Source organism: Phalacrocorax carbo, chromosome 8, assembly GCF_963921805.1.
Source record: "Phalacrocorax carbo chromosome 8, bPhaCar2.1, whole genome shotgun sequence".
Classification (NCBI taxonomy): domain Eukaryota; kingdom Metazoa; phylum Chordata; class Aves; order Suliformes; family Phalacrocoracidae; genus Phalacrocorax; species Phalacrocorax carbo.
In genome coordinates, this window is record NC_087520.1 from 7046563 (window position 1) to 7065456 (window position 18894).

An 18894-nucleotide genomic window follows, 5' to 3' on the forward strand; every position below is an offset into this window, starting at 1 on the left:
TTTATGGGGAGCCGCAGGCTCGGCCCCTCCCAGCTCAGCAGCTCCAGGAAAAAGCTGGGAAGCCCCGGAGCGTGCAGGGTCCTAAGCGTGACGTTCCCCAAGCTGCTGACGCTTCCCTCCCCGCTTGCCCCAAAACGTGTGATGCGTGGGCCAGGGCTCTGGTGGGATGCTCAGCTGAGGCCCCCCACAGCATCCAACCAGGGAGAGCAGTGGGGAGGGCTGGGTCCCCAGGAGGGATTGCTGGAGCCAGCTGCCCACAATGCCAGAATCACCATCCAAATAAATCCCAGGTAAGGGGATGCTGCAAAAACTTGTTGGGACACCCCCAGTGTTGACTAAAACCACACAGGGGCATGCAGAGCACTGCAGAGTAGGGTAGGTGCTGCTGCACCCATTTTCCAGGTGGGGAAACTGAGGCAGAGAGGCACTGTAAATACTGGCCATGGCCACAGTCAGCTGGGGGCAAGGTTTGGTGTGAACTAGAGACCTCTGCCAATGCAGGGGTACTGGTCTGAGCTTGGCGTACTGGGACAAGAGGCCATGTTGGTACCCTGATGCGTCTCTCCAAAAGGCAGAGAGGAATGATGCTCTTGTGCAATTGCTTTCACAGGGCTAGCATTCATCAGGCATCAGGAAGCCATCACACCTGGCACGCATCTCGTCCCCTCATCTTTCCCTAGGGCAGGACTTGGCCCAGGAGAGGGGATTTTGCTAGCACAAACCCACCCCCGTTCACCCACCCCTGGCAGAGCCAGGAGCTGAGCCCCGTGGCTGTTGCACCATACCGATGGTGACCCGAGGGGTACCAGCACACCGGGTACCCTGACACAGCCCCCAGCTCACACACCCTGCCTGTCTTTAGGACCAGAGGGCTGCAGTGGTGGGGGCTCACTGAGGGGTTTGGGAGGGCTCTGCCTGCACTTAGCCAAGGGCCAGCTCAGAGGAGCAGCTGAGCCAGATGGCTCCTGGCCCCCTGCTCTGGGCTCCCCCCTGGTCCCCAGCCCCAGGCTTCCCTCTGCCAGGTCCCCTCCATGTCCCCTCCCCTGGGTCCCCTCTCTGGGCTCCCCCCACACTCTCTGCCCCAGGCACTGCCCTTCCCGTGACATCTCCAGCCCCACCCCACACCCCACATCTCCCTGCTGCCCCACACCAGCCTGCCCCATGGGACTCAGGCACTGCGGAGGAGTGAGCAGGAGGGAGGACAAGGCTCCTCACTTCCAGGGACAGAAGTGACTCCCAGGAAAGGCAAAGGAAGGGTGGACTTCTGCCTCCTGGCTTTAGACACAGGCACAGGGGACACAGGGACAAGGACAGGGAGTGAGCCCATTTCAGCCGGGGCTCAGGGGGTTTGCAGGAGTGCAGGGAGGGGTGCGAGGGGACAGGACTGGGAGGCAGGGATGGATAGCTGTTTTCTGCACCTTCTCCCGCTGTCAGAAACCACTGCTTGTTCTAAGGAGCACAGCAGTACTGGGTCAAGCCCTTCAGCGAGGTTTGATTAATCCCTGAGGGTTTGTAATTCATTTCTTCCGCCTGCTCCTCTTCTCCCTTCCTATCGCTCCTTCCCACCAAGTTTGCCTGTCTCCTGCATGTCTCCCTCTTCTCCCCTGCCATCTTTAGTTTTGAACAATTCCCTCCTCTTTGAAAAGTATGGACCTGACTGAAGGAGAATAGAGGTGGGGGTGGTTCAGGACCCCCAACTCCTGGGTCCTGTGTGCTCCTCCACTGTTCCAAATGGACCCCTGCATCCCAGGGAGACCTCACTGTGCCCCCCCTTGAGCTACCTGGTGCTGCAGGACTCCCCAAGCATCCCAACCTGCAGCCCTGTAGACATGGCTCCATGCACACCTTGGACCAGAGACAGAGTTATCACCAGGGATGACAATCACAGCTCTTTCCAAATGATAAATAATAGTCGGTTTGGGTGAATATTACAGATTAGAGAGGGAATTGGAGATGTCGGGGCTGAAATGTGGCAGAGAAAGTGTGTTTAAGGCAGCACAGGCTGCTGATAAACTGTCTTGTTTGGGGCCAGAGGACTGAGCGGGGAGGGAGGTGAGGAGGTGAGCAGGAGGTGGAATCCGCCGGCAGTAGGAGCAGGGCTGGAGCCCACCTCCAAGGAACAACAGCAGTGCCGAGCCCTTCCCGGCGCGAGCAGGATTTGCTGCTGCAGCAGCTTCTGCAGCCACATGGTGGGTCACATCCTGCTCACGCCTTAAGATGAGGAAACACAGGCCAGGAAAGTTGCCCTGAATTTAGGCTGCTGTCGATGGCCGGAGCTCAGAGGGTTGAAAGGAGGGAAGGAGCAGGCAGCAAGGATGTGGGCACACGCTGGCACAGGGAGGCGACCTTCTGTGTCCAGCCAGGGCAGCCGGCTTGGGGAAACCAGTGGTGGGTCCAAGCTGGCCCCAGGTCCGGGGAGGAAACAGCGGGGTTAACTCAGCTCAGGGAGCTTTTCCAAGAGCTGAAGGGTGAATAAATAGTGAATTTGTTGGCAGCGACCCTGTTCTGATGGTTCAGGGACAGCCAGCTGGGCCCCAGCAGCACACGGACACCTCCTGGGGAAGGGGGGTGCACAGCCTGGGTTCTCCTCCAAGAAATTATAAAAAGGTGAAAAGCAGTGAGGGATATGGGGAAACCTCTCTAGACCCCAGGAGAAACAGTCCCACTGGAGTCCTCTGAAGGGGTGGCAAGAGGTGGGAGCGGCTGGGAGGGAGGACGAAGAAGAGGAGGGAGAGGAAGAAATGACAACTCTGGAGTTTCAGGGTCAGGATGATTTCAGCCAGCTGAGAGGCTGTTCTGGGGGTGATTAATGCATCACAAGGTCTTGGGATGGAAAAAGTAGTCAGGGCCTGCAGCCACCCCCCCAACCACTCTTAATTCAAGGCAGTCACCCGTTCAGCCTTGCTCAAAGATGTCTCAAGAGCCAGGAGCTTCCTTGGAGAGCTCCGATGCATTGCACAATGGGGAAGTTTCCCCTGGCAGCCAGCCTGGCCGTGGATGCTGAGCCAGCCGGCGGACCCTGCCTGCTTCGGTCCTGCATCTGCCCAGGCAAGGACAGCCCTCCTCCTCCCTGTCACATCAGCTGCTGCAACAAAAGATACCGAATCTCCCTCCGAGCCTGACCTGTGACCAAATCCAGGGTGATGGGGAGCCCCATCGGGTGAGTCACGTGCTGGCTGTGGGGCTGGCAGTGGCTCCACAGGCAGAGCATCACCCACCGGCACCCCAACCCAGCATTTCCATGCGCCTGTGGACCCTTTCCAGCTGGGACCAAGCCCCCATGCTGAGCAATCACACAGCAGCCAGAGTAAAGCCATCAGCCAAAGCCCCGTATGCTCCTTTTTGGTGCTTTTTAGCCCAGTGGCATGACCTGCAAGGGAGCAAACCCTGACCGGTGTCTGGGCCAGGTCCCGCCATGTCCCTGCAGCTGGCACAGCTCCTCACATTTGCACAGCTGGTTCTTTAACCAAATATTTGAATACTACCTTTTTTTTTGTAATTATTATTAATTTTATGTGGCCTGGGGCAAGAATGAAAATAATCACAGCCCTTCCTGCTTTTTTCTCCCCACCGCCCCCCGGCTCCGGCCGCACTTGCGTTTTGGCTCCGAAAGCCCTTGCTGCAAACAGGGTTATGCAAACAGGCTCCACATATTTCTCAGCGGCTGCGATCTGCCATGAGGGCCACACAGCAAAGTTTAAAACTCAGCCTCAAATCTTCTTTTTTTCCCCTCTTTTCTTTATTTTTTAACCCTTCCCGAGGCCAGAGCCCCTTCAGCCCTCAATACTGCCTTTCTCTCCCCATCAATGGGGCATTATGGCAGCGGAATTATTGAAAGCAGAACTCCCAGGCTTTACAATGGGAGCTCTGTGCAAGGCAAATATTGCACAATCTGTTTGCACGCCGCCGGCTCGGTTCCCTTCCCCCTCGGCAGCGCTGCTCACGCCTTGGCCTCCTGAAATGGGACCTTAAAAATAAGAAATATGAAAGGTTTTTAATAAGTCCCTTCTCTCCTTCTTCAGAGCAAGACATTTGACCTAACAGGGCATCAGGGAGCTTGGCCCGGCCTTGAAAAAACAGAGCACGTCGCTCTCGCCTCTTAGATGTTTAAGGGTTTCCGCTCTCCCTGGCCAACGTGTGATGCATTTACTTTTTTATTGGTGTGATGAAAGAGCCTAGGCAAGTCTGGAAAAGGAGGGAGCAGTCCCAGGAATGGAGAGAGCTTGTTATTTTGTCTAGAAGGGGGGGAAAAAAGGCAGAGAGGAGGGGGCAGCCAGGCAATCCATGGGGAAGGAAGGAGGCTGGAGGCATCGCCGGTCCCAAGACCAGCAGAGGATGGGACTGGAGGAGAATGACTCTCCATTGACTTTGGGAGCCTCCAGAAGGTCCTGGCCATCATGCCCTTGGCCTGGGGAGAGATCACAGTCCTATCCCAGTCTTCTCCCTGCCATGAGAGCTCTTTGCTCCGCTGGTGTCTCATCCTCCAGGGATATCCCCAGGGACTGTCATCCCTCCCTGGTGCACAGTGGGCAGGCAGCAATTCTGCCACACAGTGCTGGGACCTGCCTCCTCCCCACCAGCCCCCAGAATCACATTTTCCCCCTCCAGGACCTCATTTTCCCCACCCAGCCCAGCACAGGCCTCCAGCCGCACAGACCCTGTGGGTAGAAGCCGATTTTCTAGCGGCAACCACTGTGGCGAGACCTCAACCAGATTACAGGGATGGGGCTTAGTCTGGGGGAACTTGGAGGTTTTTGAACACGCCATAATTCGCTCTCTGGAAGCTGAAGCCAGGGGAGGAGAAAACAGCAAATCTGCATCGATTCCTGCTTATGCAACCCTCATCATCGTTAAAGGAATGAGGAGCGTTGCAGCAGCAGCCATGACGTAGGATGCCAAAGCCACAGGGGGCAGCACATTACGGGGGCAGAGAGGAGCATCAGCCGGCCCTCTGACAAGGGCTTGGCAGCACTGGTGGATGTTGATCTTGGAGCCAAATGGCCTTTCTTTTTCTCAATACCCTGCCTGTGTTTTGTGCCATTTGCGCAGTTGAAAATAGTTATCATCATCATCAAAATGCACTTAGAAGCCGTAGCACAATATTAGAGCCTTTTCTAATGTAAACCATAGCCTCTAACAACACATGTTGGGCTTGGCTGGGGTTTGCTCCTGATCAAAACACTGCTGCTCCCCTCCCTCCTCTCTCAGTCACCCAGCACTAGCAAAATATGAAATAAGAGCCCTAAATAAGAGCAGTTCGTCTCTTAGGCTAAGGATTTTTTCTTCCTGTTTTGGTCACTGATGATACATCCCAATGATTCTGCAAATTCTCACATGAAATGACTTCCACTCCTTCCTGCTCACGTTTGTTTTCTTCCTTCCCCTTCATTCAGGAGACTTCAGTCCATCGGCTCCCTTCCTTGATATAATATTCCTCCCCTCGCCTTTCCCCACCTCCCGGGAAACTGCAGCTCACCGCCTTCTCCTCTCCTCTCTCTAACGACTGGCGTGCTTGCTTTGAAAAGCTGGAGAGGAGCCCGTGGGTTTGGCACCGCTCCTTTCTTCCCATGCCTTATGGCAAGCTTTCCACATCGGCTGGGTGCTCTCCCTCCTCATCCTGGCCCCCCTTTCCAAGCCCAAAATCCAGCTCCCCTGGAAGCGAGGCACTTCCCACTGCTGCTTCCCAGCAGAGCTCCAGGGCTCGTGGTCTCACTGGAGAGTTCCCGGTTGATGTGAATCAGGGATGTGTTGGGACATGGATCCCCGCAGGATTCGGGGAAGACATCAAGGGAAGCAACCCGCATCTGGCTTCACACACGGGACAGGCTGGAGCCGAGGAACCTGCCTGTGTGCAGCAGCATTTGAGGGAAAGCTAGAAAGCATGGGGGCAGGTGGGTTTGTGCCCGGTCCCATCAGCCTCTCATGGTTCAGGCTCCTGGGGTGAACACTGCCCCATCCCTCCTCATCCAGAAGGACTGACTCTTTTTTTATATATATATATATATTTAGCAAGAGTCAGCAGTTCCCCTGGCCTCCAAGGGCTCTCTTTGAAGCAGAGAAGGTCCAAAGGTGGCAGAAGGAAGGATTTAAGCATTTGGCATAACTGGTTTCTGGCAGCACAGCCGTGTGACCCTAACATTGGCTTCCCCAGCCTATTGATTCTGGACTCCCTCACCTTCATTCCTGACACGATTTATCATGGGATACAGAGAAAGTCCTTAATCCTCAAAGTATGCAAGATGCTGGCAGCACCTCCAGCCTCACCCAGGCTGGGAAAGAAAGAGCAATTCTTCCCAGCACCCGTCTGGCAAACATCCCTCCATCCCATAGCCACACCGGCCTGTACCCCGGCGCCTTCGGTAGACACCCTGGGCAGGAGAGGGCTGTTCCCCCCTCGCCATGAGACAGGCACCGTCACTACCCCCTGGGAAAGCTGCTCTCCTCCTGGGAGCAGCTCCAGCAGGCAGGTACCCAGGGACCTGGCACGCTTCTGGGTCCAGGGGAGCAGCCCCAACCCCTCCACCTCGCCCAAACACCCTGCCAGGGTCCCAGCTCCCCTCCCAAGTCACAGCACAGCAGGGGACTGGCCACCAGCTCCCCAGGGCTGGACAGCCTCCTGCCTGCCCTTAGCTTCCATCTCCCCTTTCAGGTGCAACCTCTTCAAAGGCAGCCGGTGGGTTTTGGCTGGCAGGAGATGCGAGGGCTGGTGGGCAGGATGCCTGCCCAGAGCTCTGCCCACTGCCTGGAGCCGAGGCATGGAGAAGGAGGAGGATGAAGCCCTCCACTCCCTGGCTTGGCTCTGGTGCCTGCCCCAGACAAGGAGCCCTTTCTCACCAGGGGAGCGCAGAGCAGGGCAGGATGGCTTGAGCGCCCTGCTTGTTTATAACCCCGGTTCAGCATAAGGAAAACACACCTGCCTGCGCCAGCCGTGCTCACACCTGTAACCCATTAGGGTGAACTGTTTACCCAGGATGTGTTTCCTTAGCACCCCGGGGGGCTGGTGTGGAGGGGCTGCTTCTCCCCCAGCACCAAGGGTTGTTTTCCATCCTGGCAGGAGAAGAAGGTGGAGAGCTCAGGAGGGGTATTTCAAAGGGTTTTGCATGAAGGCTGGCCACAACAAAACCACTAGAGCAGGAAGAGGGCAGGGGGCACGGCCAGCCAGACCCCGGGCGCCTGCGGCTCTCCCCTGCCCACCCCATCTCCGCAGGCAGCGGCGAGCCCTGGGAGCGGGGTGCTGGCAGCACCCACTCCTGATGTCTCAAAAGGTCTCTGTTCTGTTGAGCGCTGGCTGGGGAGTAGTTCACAACAGGCAAAGAGCCCAATCAAGCATTGCATTACTTAATACAAAAGGTATCAATAATCCAGCAGGGGAGATGAGAGCTCTTTCTTGCCGAGGATGCCAAAAGCACAAATTGCCTTCTTGTAAGAGAAAGGCTTAATTTCCATAGAACATGACAGATTAAAGCACGAGTGGGTGGGTCCACTCTATTATTCATCACTGCTTCACTGCTAACAGGAGAGGGTGTGCTGCCTCCTTTGAAGTTTCTTCGAAGACCCAGGGTGCCCATAGACATTTTATCAGGGTGGAAAGCAAGATAGGAAGGGACGGAGCTTTGAACGCTCAGCAGCGGTCACGTTCCCCCTGCCCCGGGTTCATAATGCACCAACTTTGTTGTTCCTATTGCTTCCCAAGATGAGTCAAACCAGAAGGTCCTTGTTTATACCCAGAGACCTGTCTGACTTCTGGACCTAAACTGGCAGAGAAGAGGTCCAGGACAACCATGCTGCTGCATTAGTCGTGCCCAAAGCCTACCAGAGCTTCCTTTCCTAGCTGTGCAGTGAGCTCTGTCAGCAGAGAAATCTAGGATTAAACTTTGGAGCTTGGATTCCTCCCTCTTGAATGGGAAACAGAGCAAAGTAAGAATAAGAAAAAACAGTTTCTCCCAGCTGAATTTACTGGGGAGCACACTGGAGTATATCACTCGAATGGAAAACGGTCAGATTGGTACAAGGAAATAACTGCATTTCAAAGCAGAGGGGTCTGGAGCAGCCTCCTCCCAGAGCCATGGGTCAGGCTGAGTTGTATTTACTCCAGCACAGGCAGCTGCCCACCACTCACCAGTAAAACCACCAAATCAAGCAAAGAAACACTCTTTTGGGCCTTTGAAACCTAAACAGAAAGCACCAAACCCAGGGCAGCCTTGCAAAGAAATATGGGCACCAAGCAGCAAAAATGCGGGGAAGGGGTTGGAAGGGGCTGGAAGTGAAGCCCTGGGCTGATGCTGGGAGCTGGAGCTGAGCCATGGCTTGTGCACCAGGACTCCTGTCACACAGAAGGACCGTAGTTAAATGTGCTCTGCAGACACCGGATCTGGAGTGCCATCCCCGTATTTCAAGCCCACCCATTACCATCGAGGGTTTTCTGCTCTCAGTCACAGGCATAACTTACAGGGTGGTTGTTGGAAAGCTTAAAGTACCTATATCAATACTGCAGAGGGTGATTCATGATTATCTGCAGTAATCCAGAAGCTATACAAAATTGCTAATAATAGGTCTTGAAAACCAACATTTTAGTCAAGATAAAAAATGACTGGAACAAAATCCAATCATGCTTTGCTAAAACTATAAATGGAAAGGTATAACCCATATTCAGCTCTCCTAAACACCAAGCTAAATGAAAGCTGGGGATGTAGATCAGCCCCAGGATCCAAGTCAAAGCAGGGTTGGGATCCAGCCCCAGCACAAGTTGATTCTCAAACAGGCTGAAAGCAGCTCCCAGTGCACCGGGTACCACAGGACTGGCTTAAATCCGGGATGACAGCGGGGATTTGGGAAGGGGGAAGCATGAACACAGATTATGTAGCTGCCCTGACGGCACGTGACAGGCTGTGGGCTGGCAACCGCAGAGCTGCCAGAGCCGAGCCTCCAGCTGTGGGGATGCGGATGTGGGGCCCGGCAGGGTTCACAGTCCTGCCAAATACCATTTATTTAACGCTGCCGTGCGATCCGATGCACAGTTGCTAGGTGACCAGAGCCCAGGGCTGCAAGGATAACATGGGAACGGCTGCACAGGTCAGCCCTGGTCCAGCTCCTCAGCATCATGTCCTCTGGGATGCAGCAGGACGTGGCTCCATGTCCAGAGAGCGGCACAAGGAACGGGACAAATACAGAGCTTACCCAGGGGGATGGCAGGCATGGCTGGAGAGCCTGGGCGGGTCTGCACAGTCCCGTCCCGCAGCCCAGGATCTCTGTGGGCAGGGATGGCGCAGAGCCTTCCCCAGCCCCAGGTCCCTAAACTTCTTCTCCCTTGCAGTTCCCACACTCCTCCTGCCTCCAAATGCCTGCTTACCCTGTTGGGAAATCTCTTCTCACCCTGCCTGACTTGCACTGTTTCATCTGCCTACGGATCGGATAAGCTGATAAAATGTGCTGAACGCACCAAACAGAGCCTGTTCCCTCCATCCGCTCCCCACCGCCGGCTCATCCAAACCAGTGCCGCTGCATCCAAGCCCTCGAAAATCTCTTTTGCCATTAACACTGCAACAGAGCGCGGTGTTCGCATGGCCAAAGTCAACATGAAATTTGCAGGGATTTTTGTGGTATTGAGGGCAACTTAATGACTGAAGCCTGAGGCAGATTTACTGTCACAATTTTCACCAAGGACTGTAAAATTCAGCATGTTGCAAGCCAGTCGTTAACATTGGCTTTAGGTTTTCACAGTTCTGGCTTGGGAAGCAGCAGCAAACATTTCTGTGTGTTGCTGTGGGACTGTAGGTAAGTGTGGGATCAGCTGTTCCCCACCAAACCCCACAGTCCCCTTGTTTTCCACATACCCAGCCCCTCTTCCATCTTCACCGCCCTCCCTGAGGGAGATGATGTTTTCTCCCTCCTCCCTCGGGGAGGTCTTCACAGAGAGTCCCAGCTGGAGGAGGAAAGGTGCAGTTTAACCCCACAGTGGCTCCTGGGTGTCTAAAAGAGTCTTTCGTACTTTTTTTTCCTACCAAATCATGAGGCATTTCATACTGACCACTTAAATGAAACCAGACTGTTTAGTCCAAGCAATTACTCACAAGCAGCATCTAGTTACTTCTAGTATTTAAAGAGAAAATAGAAGAATCTCCTTGGATTATAAACTCAGTGAAGAAACTGAAGCTGCAAGAAGAGAGCCCTCACACCATGCTGCACAGCCGCACCCCAGCACCCCATGTCCCTGGCCCACGGGCACCCCCCGATGCACCCAGGGGTGATCGCCCCTTTCTCCCCTCATCCTTCCATCAATAACAGCATAAGAAACAGATGGGAGCAACGGGATTTGCAAATATAAATCCCAATATACCATATCCATACACGGACTGGTGCACGCACATGTTCCTGCAACAGAATGATGAGGGGAAATGAAGCGACGCTCCGTGGGAAAACAGCTTCTGGCTCTTCAGCCAGGCAGCCCATCCTTCCCAGGGAGGCACGGCCAGCTCCCCACCCGACAGCTGCTCTCATCAGCAGATAAGATCAGAGGCTGGCAGAGCCACCCTCCTGTCTGGTGCGCTGCAGGCTCTTCCCATCCCAACGACAGATGAAGTTACAAGGGAGCTGGCTGGAGCTCACGGCCGGAGATGCCGTCAAGCCCACACCCGCTGGCTTGGCGTCCTGGGACAGGGGGAGCATGAGACTCCAGCTTGGAAACCTTCCAGAGCACTTTAATCTTCTGTCTTGGACAGTGCCTTGGGCGGCTGGCTGTTCAGAAACATGGGTTGTCCCTCTAGAAGCAAAATTGCAAAGATCATCCCTGCCCACACAGTGCCGCGGGGAGATGCTGCAGCCTGGGAGGCAGGTGGGAGAGGGAAGAGATAGCAGGGACCACTGCTTTTCCCCAGGGGAGGCTACAGGGGTTCAGATCTGCAACAGATTCCCCATGGGGCAAACAGACAACCAGCAGCCCAAGCGTGTGGACACGGAGGAGGTGGCAGCCTGTGTGGTATGACATGCCCAGGGTGACCATCTGCCAGCACCCTGGGGATGTCCCAGGCAGCCAGAGCATGGCCGGAATAGGAGAATCTTCCCTGCTCACTATCACTCCCAGGAGGCATGGATGCTTCTGGAGCATCCTTGGCAGTGGCACCGACCTGCCTCCATCTTAACCTTGTCTGAGTTTGGGGGGCTTCTCCACTAACCTGTGTCTGCAGGCCCCAGCACGTTTGGAGCACCAGGGAGTGTGGGACAGGCTGGCCATGCAGCTCCCCAGTAAGCACAAAGGACATTTATGCAGCAGCTCTCCATTTTTCCAGAATCACTCAAAAACATGGGTTTCACATTAGACCACCAACAGGGAGTAAGGGCAAAATTTCTTTACCGCCTGCTACAGTGATTTTGGGGAGTTCCCCCCTCTTTTGGCAACAGGAACAGTTTGCTGATGCCAGCACTGATGCTAACTAAAGCTAAGCAGAAAAAAACAAAGTCCCCAGCTCCTCAGTACCAGGATTCCATTTCCAGCCAGTGCTCTCTGCCATCTAGGACTTCAGCAAGGGTTTTCTAAGAGCCTCTGGTTGCCCAGTCTGGCTTAAGCTCCAAGAGGGACCACTGTCCTCTGCTAGCTGGGGACATCTCTGGGTTTGTCCAGGTCCATGGCAGCACAGGATGGGACTTTGTCACCCTCTTGTGGCTTACAAGGGCTGGCAGGCTTGCTGTGGCTTTGAGGTGGCTACATCCAAGACCCGGGCTCCAGGGAAGGCAGGGGAGTGCCTTCAGCCAGCTCCTTGCCCCAGCATCCCTGCTTTGGCCTTTTGCTCCCAGGGACTTGGGGAGGCTGCTTGCCCCCGCAGGATCAGCTCTCCCGGCTCGTCTGCCCTAGGAGTCATGCATCTCGAGAGCAATTTCTTGCCCATCTGGTTCAATACCAGCCAAGGAAGAGCTTCCCTTGATTGGGACGCCCCCACTCACCCCACACTCCCGGCAAGCCACTGAAAGCATCTGCGAATCATTCATATTGGGTTGCTTTAAGGCACTGCCTCCTTCCCAGTTTAGGTGGCTGGAAATCTCCTACCCAATTCCCAACCCACCCAAATTTCAGCTAGGAAATGGAGCCACACCAGCTTCTAAGACAGAGGGAGATTCATTCAGCTTTATCTGAAAGCCATTTCAAGTATGTCCAGATTCCTAATGAAACTTGGATAAAACCCCAGAGATTAATAACAGTGCAGGGCTTTTTTGGATAATGTTTTTTTTTCTGCTTCCAAAAGAAACACATATATGTGCTTTGGTGGAATCTCTGCATACATATTTTTGGCAGAAAATCCAAAATAAATCCCTTTACTGCAATAACCCTTGAGCAAGATAAGGCAAGAATCTGTTTGCAATTCCCATGTATTGTTGTCATACACGGATAAAAGGGCATCTCTGGCCGTGCTGTCCCGTTGGCAAGGCAGGGAGGACAGGGACTAACATTGCTCCAGGAGCCCATCTCTGCTGCCCATGCTGTCAGGCAGAGGCAGGTCCAAGCCTGGTCCTCTCCTGTCACCCATGTTACTTCTACATGTGTGTACATGTTGTTCCTGTGTGAAATTTGAGCTTTTCTGGTATACCAAAGTCACATCAATCTGGAGAATGTGGCTGGAGCTACCAAGGGGCTGCGTCCCACCCAGCCAGAGGCAGAGAGCTCCACAGCGCACCTGGGAAGGCCAGGAGGTAACAGGTTTGGGTACCAGGAGCACAAGCTTTCCATCCTGCCCACTCCCTTGTCTGGCAGGGAGCAGGCAGAGCAGTCAGGCAATGGCTTAAGGGTGGCTCACCGAGTGCCTGCTCAGAGAAGGACCTCCTTGTGCTGGGAGGAGTGGGGCATCACCCACTGCACTGCTTGAGTCGGTTCCCACACCACACACGTGTTGTATCACCTCACAGCAAAATGCCCCATCACCAGAGAGAAAGCCGCCTCAAAACAGACCCAAAAGGAGGGATGCCACTGAAGGCACCAGTAGGCATCTGCCTGCACTGGGTGAACCACCTCCCCTGCTGTGGCTGCCTGTCCCGGGCAGGACGTTCAGTCTGCAGCCAGACAGGCTGGCTCAGCACTCACGCTTTTGGAGGATAAGGATGCTGTAAACAGGACCGTCACCCCGACCTTGGCTGCTTACACCACAAGCATCAGGAAGGGTGGGCACCACAGCAGCATGAGGCAAGGCTCACACTGGATATGCTCACGCAAGTCTTCCCTGCCTTCAGACTGAGCCCTGCCAAATGAGGGTAGACCCTTGTGGGGTCTCATGTCCCTTGTGGGGTCTGCCCTCAACCCACAGCTGCTTGGTCAAGGGGTGCAGGTCACAGGGAAGCCGTGCTCTTCACAACCCTCCCCCTTCTGAGGCAAAACACCTAACAAACAGGCCCTCCGTGACTGCCCAGAGCACTAATGCGTCTGGCATCTGTCTGCTCCCCTCACTTAACTACTGTGGCTTTTTCCATTTTCATAAGCAGGGAAAGTAATCACCATAACAAACGTAAAGCTCTCACCATGGCACTCAGGGTATGCTAAACGAAATAAACACACACCAAGAACCCATTAATGGAGCTCTCCTCACGCCCAGCAGCCATGGTCAGGCATGAGGGGGACCAGGAAGGGACGCTAATGTACAAAGCAGAAACCCTTGGAAAGAGAGGGCTGAATTCTTACCTATTTTTTCCTCTCTTTTTTTCACTGTTTTCAGATCACTGCATCTCCACCGCCGGCACACAGCTGTGCCCATGCCAGGACAGTGCCAGCAGGAGAGGGCAGTAGGACATGCTGCCGCACAGTGATGCTCCTTGTGGTGCACCCCCTCTTGGGTGACCCATTCTGCCCAGCCATCCTGCCCCAGCAAGCTTTCCCAGCCTCCCAGACACAATGGACCAGGGGATTTTGGAAAAAACCAGCTGGTGGTTACAGTCGGGGACTGTGGGGTAGAGACCCCTGGGCTGGGAAGCTCCTGGTTTGGTGGGAGTGTGACCAGGAGCTGACTGTCCCGAGGCAAAGTTATAGGATACAGCCATGCTAGTGGGGCAGCTCACTGCTGAAAAGGGGCTGTTCCTCCTCTCTCAGGCTCGTACTGGGCCACTTCACCAGGAGCAAGAGTTTTGCTCTGGTAAGAATTGAGTTGAGTAAGCTCAGGATGCTGGAAAGGCACAAGCCAGGGTGCAGGTCCGCAGCATGACCCCAGTGCAAGCACTCCCTGCCTCTTACGACTCCCTCCTTCCCTCCTTTTCCTGCCGCACGGCTTTTGACTTAAGTTAAAGCAGCAAAGGATGCCCGACAGGAGAAAAATAATACCCTGGACCTCAGGCTTTGTGAATGCACACAGCCCCTTTCCCCTCTCCTCCCAGGTAGAGCTGCTGAGATCTGGATAAACACAGAGGAGCTGTTGTGGCTGTTGGTGTTGGCCGCGCTGCGCCGCGAGGCTGCCAGGCCTTTTAACGGGGATACGCTTACAAACGAGAGCAAGAGCCCAGGGAGAAGCAGGGTTGGGATGGGGGTTGATTAATAATAACAACCCTTCTGCTCGCTGCATCGACGTGTATTAGATCTACTACCAAAAAAATAAATGAAATGGCTTTAATGCTACTAGATTTTCAGTGCCAGCGCTGAATAACTGCCACGCCAGTAGACACACAGGCAGTTAGACATAGCCAGAGATACATTTCCAATCTAAGTTGTTAAAATTAAGCATATTGCAACAAAATTTTAATGTCACGTCTTCTGCTCGTTGGAGTTCTCAAATCTGTTCTTTCAGCTACTGAAATTAAAAGACTGTTTTATATGCTGCAGGCTTAGAGGTGACTTTTTTCCCATAATTAATTAGTTTGAAACTAACAGGGTTGGGTTGCTACGAGTTTCAGTGATGGAGCTGTTGGGATATGTGTATATTTTATTTTTTTTTACTTCTGAGCTGCTCCTTCTCATCTGGCAGCAGGCTGCCAGCAACTGAGTCAATGTTATTCGATGCTTGCCTGATAGCTTACATGAAATGATCCCATCACCACAGGCAAAGCCCCAGCAGCAAGCGGCCACATCACAGAACACCCCCTCAGCCCTAGCTCCATGGATCCAACCCCACCGTGGGGCCGAGGAAGACGCAGGCGTGGGGACACTGCCCTGCTCTCCAGAGGGGCCAAGAGCTAAGCTGGAGGTGGCAGGGAGGGCTGTGCTGCGCCAGGTTGGTTTCTCTCGATTTTGTTCTTGCACCTTGTTCGGAAATCCTGTAAACGTAACATGGGAATTGAGTGTAATTTATAACCCCCACATCCCCAAAGGCAGCATGGACCAGATGTTTCAAAGCTAGCTGCTGGTTTCGCCACTGGTAAAGCACTGTGGGCTTGGGTTTGCCTCCACCAATGTGGCTGGTTAATTAATTAATGCGACTTGAACACCCAGGTCCCAGAGGGCACCTGCTGCCAAGCTGGCATGGATGCCTAACTGACCCTAAGAGTATTTGCAAAATTGTAGGCGGAAAGCTGCCCAAGCAATGCTGAGCCACAGCGGGGCCCTGTACACAAAACAATGCCATGATTCATCTGAGATTGCCATAACCCATCGCATCAGGATGGGTTTCATCAGGATGCTGTGGCATTTAAAATGGCATTTCCTCCCATCTGCTGTGCATTAGCAGACAAAGAAAAAAGAGGAGGGGGGAGAGAACAGCAAAACAAAAGGGGGAGAAAAAAAATGGGATTCCTGAGTCAGACTGTTCCCAAAGCAAGGGCTCCTTGTCCTTGCAAAGCCCGAGCCCACCCCGCCAGGCAGAGGGCAGTGAGACTGGCTGTGGACAGTTTTGCTCAGGGCCTGGCTGCAGCCCAGGACTCACTCCCCACACATGTTGTGAGAGATGCTGATATCATGGTGACTCAAAGCCCTGTAGAGCAGCACCTGGCAACCCTCCCTCCGCACACCCAGAGCGAAGGACTGCCAAACCAGGGGCACAAGCAAACCAAGCTAACCGCTGTTGTGGCTTTATTTGCCCTTGGCCATTCTTCTCCATCTCTACTTTGATTTTCCATTGCTCCCTCCCTTCTCTGCCTCATCTTCCCTTGGAAATGAGAAGCCCTTCCTGCATCCCTGCCTCTCCCTTCACTACCCCTCTCTCCTCTCTCTGCCTGTGTTCCCACCTCCTCTTCTCACTGTCCCTTAACACTTCATCATCATCATCCTTTCATGTCCATCTCTCTCTTGCACTCCCCCTGCCCTGACCCATCCACACCTCCTCCATGCTCTCTCCTCCTCTGAGCCCATGTGGCACCCCCAGGGTGTTTTCCAGGAGGGAGAGAGCTCGGCCTTCTTGGCAGGGCACACAGAGCAGAGAAATTCAGCTCAGTTTTTGAACCGAGCCATGAAGATTATCCTCCTAAGCATGACTTGCACTTTCAGCCAACAGTCTGACTCATGAGACACATCAGTTACCTGCTGGGGGTAACAAGGGTCCTGTCCCTGGCCACCCATCCCACCCCTTGGCTGGGGGGTCCTGCTCTGGAGCAGAGGCAGAAGGAGCAACGTACCTGCAGCTCACACTCTGCCTGGTATCGGCAGCCATGAAATGGGTCAGGTGAGGAGCTGCAGCAGCTGAAAAACAGGCAGAATGCTTTTTCTGTTGTCTCTGCTCCACTGCTGTGGCGTAAAGACCAGCAGCCAGAAGCAGAAACTTCCTCAGGCAAACAGCTTGGGATCTGCCAGTATCAGGGCCCCACGGGTGTTACGTACTACCCTGGCATCCCTATGGGTCACAAAGTCCCTTCATTCTGCAATCCCCGACAGGCATAAGCAACCCGATAAGCACCAGACAAAAAGGTTGACCATGATGGGAGATGGATCCGCCGCTGCTACAACACACTATATGCCAAAAACATATGGGTGGACAAATACATTAAATAGAAGCTTGCAGAGCTGGTCTCCCTGCAAGCCCAAGGGTCCAGCACACGAGCCTAGAGGCTGTCAGCTCCCACCGGGCACAAGGGAGGAAGGAGAGAGCTCTCCAGCCTGCAAGCACGCTCCCTGAACCCGGGTTTGGCTGGGACACAAGCACTCATTCAGAATGGAATAGGTGTGGACAAGTTTGACCCCAAGCAATAACCAAAGAGCATGTGAAAGTGGCAGTGAGCAAAGCGCTCGGCTTGTACGGCTGAGGGCAGGGACGGGGCTGTGCGGTTATTAGCAGACTGAGCTGAGCTGGCTACTCAATTACAGCTGTTTTATCCCCTGTCTGGATTTGAAACAGCTTCCTCCAATCTCTTCATGACTCAGTGTCTTGGCATGGAGATCGCATACCCGAGAGGTTAGCTTCTGAAATCCACCAGGGACATTTCACCTTCCTAAAATAAAGACTGGGCAAAATATTTTCAACCTCCCTCCAAAAAATGCACACACACAAAAAAATCACTCCTTAATAAGTGTATGTTGTTGGGTCTCAGCTGGCTTTGGGCTGGGGTAGATTTTTCCTATTTATAATCATGAAGCTGTTTGCTGACTGAATAGCTCTATTTATTATTTGGCATGTTTACTAACCACCTCGAATACCTTCTCTACCTGTAATTGTGGTGCAGCATACCTACTTCTTTTTTTTCAGATTTCTTCATTCAAGTGGGTTGTGTTACTCCCAGGCCCTGTGCAGCGGTTTGCTAAGGGGATTCATGGTTTGAGGGTATGAAGCTTTGGACTCAAGTGACCCTGAACTGCAGCAGACCTGGAAAGAGATACTTGGGGGGAAAATATTGAGTCAATTTTTCAAGCCGTTTGTCCATGGGCACTCAGGGCTTTAACATACTCTATTTGCCTTTCTTGAGAGCAGTCTCTTGTGAATGTGCTTCCTCCCACCTATGCTCATCTATCCTCTTCCTTTCCAAGCTGTACTGAAATTGGTCAAAGCCAAACCCTTTATGCTTTCTAGAGTATGCGAGTCCTGAGTCTTGGGAGAGGAGTGAAGGCCTTAAAACGCAGCACAGCAGGGGCTTGTTGGACTCTTGGTACCCCAACACTAGGGGAAACTAATGCACCCGGTTTCCCCAGGCATCCTGCAAAGCCCAGAGAGGATGGAGAGCTCTGGAAAAGCTGGCCATACATCTCCAACCCAGACCCAGCCCACTGCCACAGAATCACCAAATGGCAGGGGTTGGAAGGGACCTCTGGAGGTCATCTTGTCCAAGCCCCGCTGCTTGAGCAGGCACACCCAGAGCAGGGGGCACAGGAATGCGTCCAGGTGGGTTTTGAATGTCGCCAGGGAAGGGACTCCACAGCCTCTCTGGGCAGCCTGTGCCACTGCTCTGGCACCCGCACAGGGAAGGGGTTTTTTCTCATATTTAAGTGGAACTTCCTGTGCTCCAGCTTGTGCCCACTGACCCTTGTCCTGTCATTGGGCACCACTGAAAAGAGTCCAGTCCCATCCTCTTGACACCTTTTAAATATTTATAAGTATTGATGAGATCCCCCCTCAGACTTTCTTCTCCAGGCTGAACAAACCCAAGTCTCTCAGGTTTTCCTCCTAAGGGAAATGCTCCAGTCCCCTGATCATCTTGGTAGCTCTCTGCTGGATTAGTTTAAGCCACCACACCCTGCAGGGCTTTGCTGCCCTGCCCTACCTGTAAAGTGAGCTGATGGGTCTCCCTGTATTGTCCCAGCCATGAGAGCTGTCAGGACCTACTCACCCTCCTTTGACTTGCTAATCTGGCCACCCTCATGCTCCCAGCCCATCTTCTCCTGCCAGAGCTAAACCTCCCATCCACCCTCCATTCAGACCAACCTAAACAGTGCTATTGCAATTCCCTGCACCATACAGGGCTCCTTTAATGGTGCCACATGTTTAGAGCACCTCATTCCCCAGGAGAGACCCCCTGCTTCTCTCTGCCGGAGGCCTGGTCAGCACCTCTGGTAATCACCAGGCTACTGTA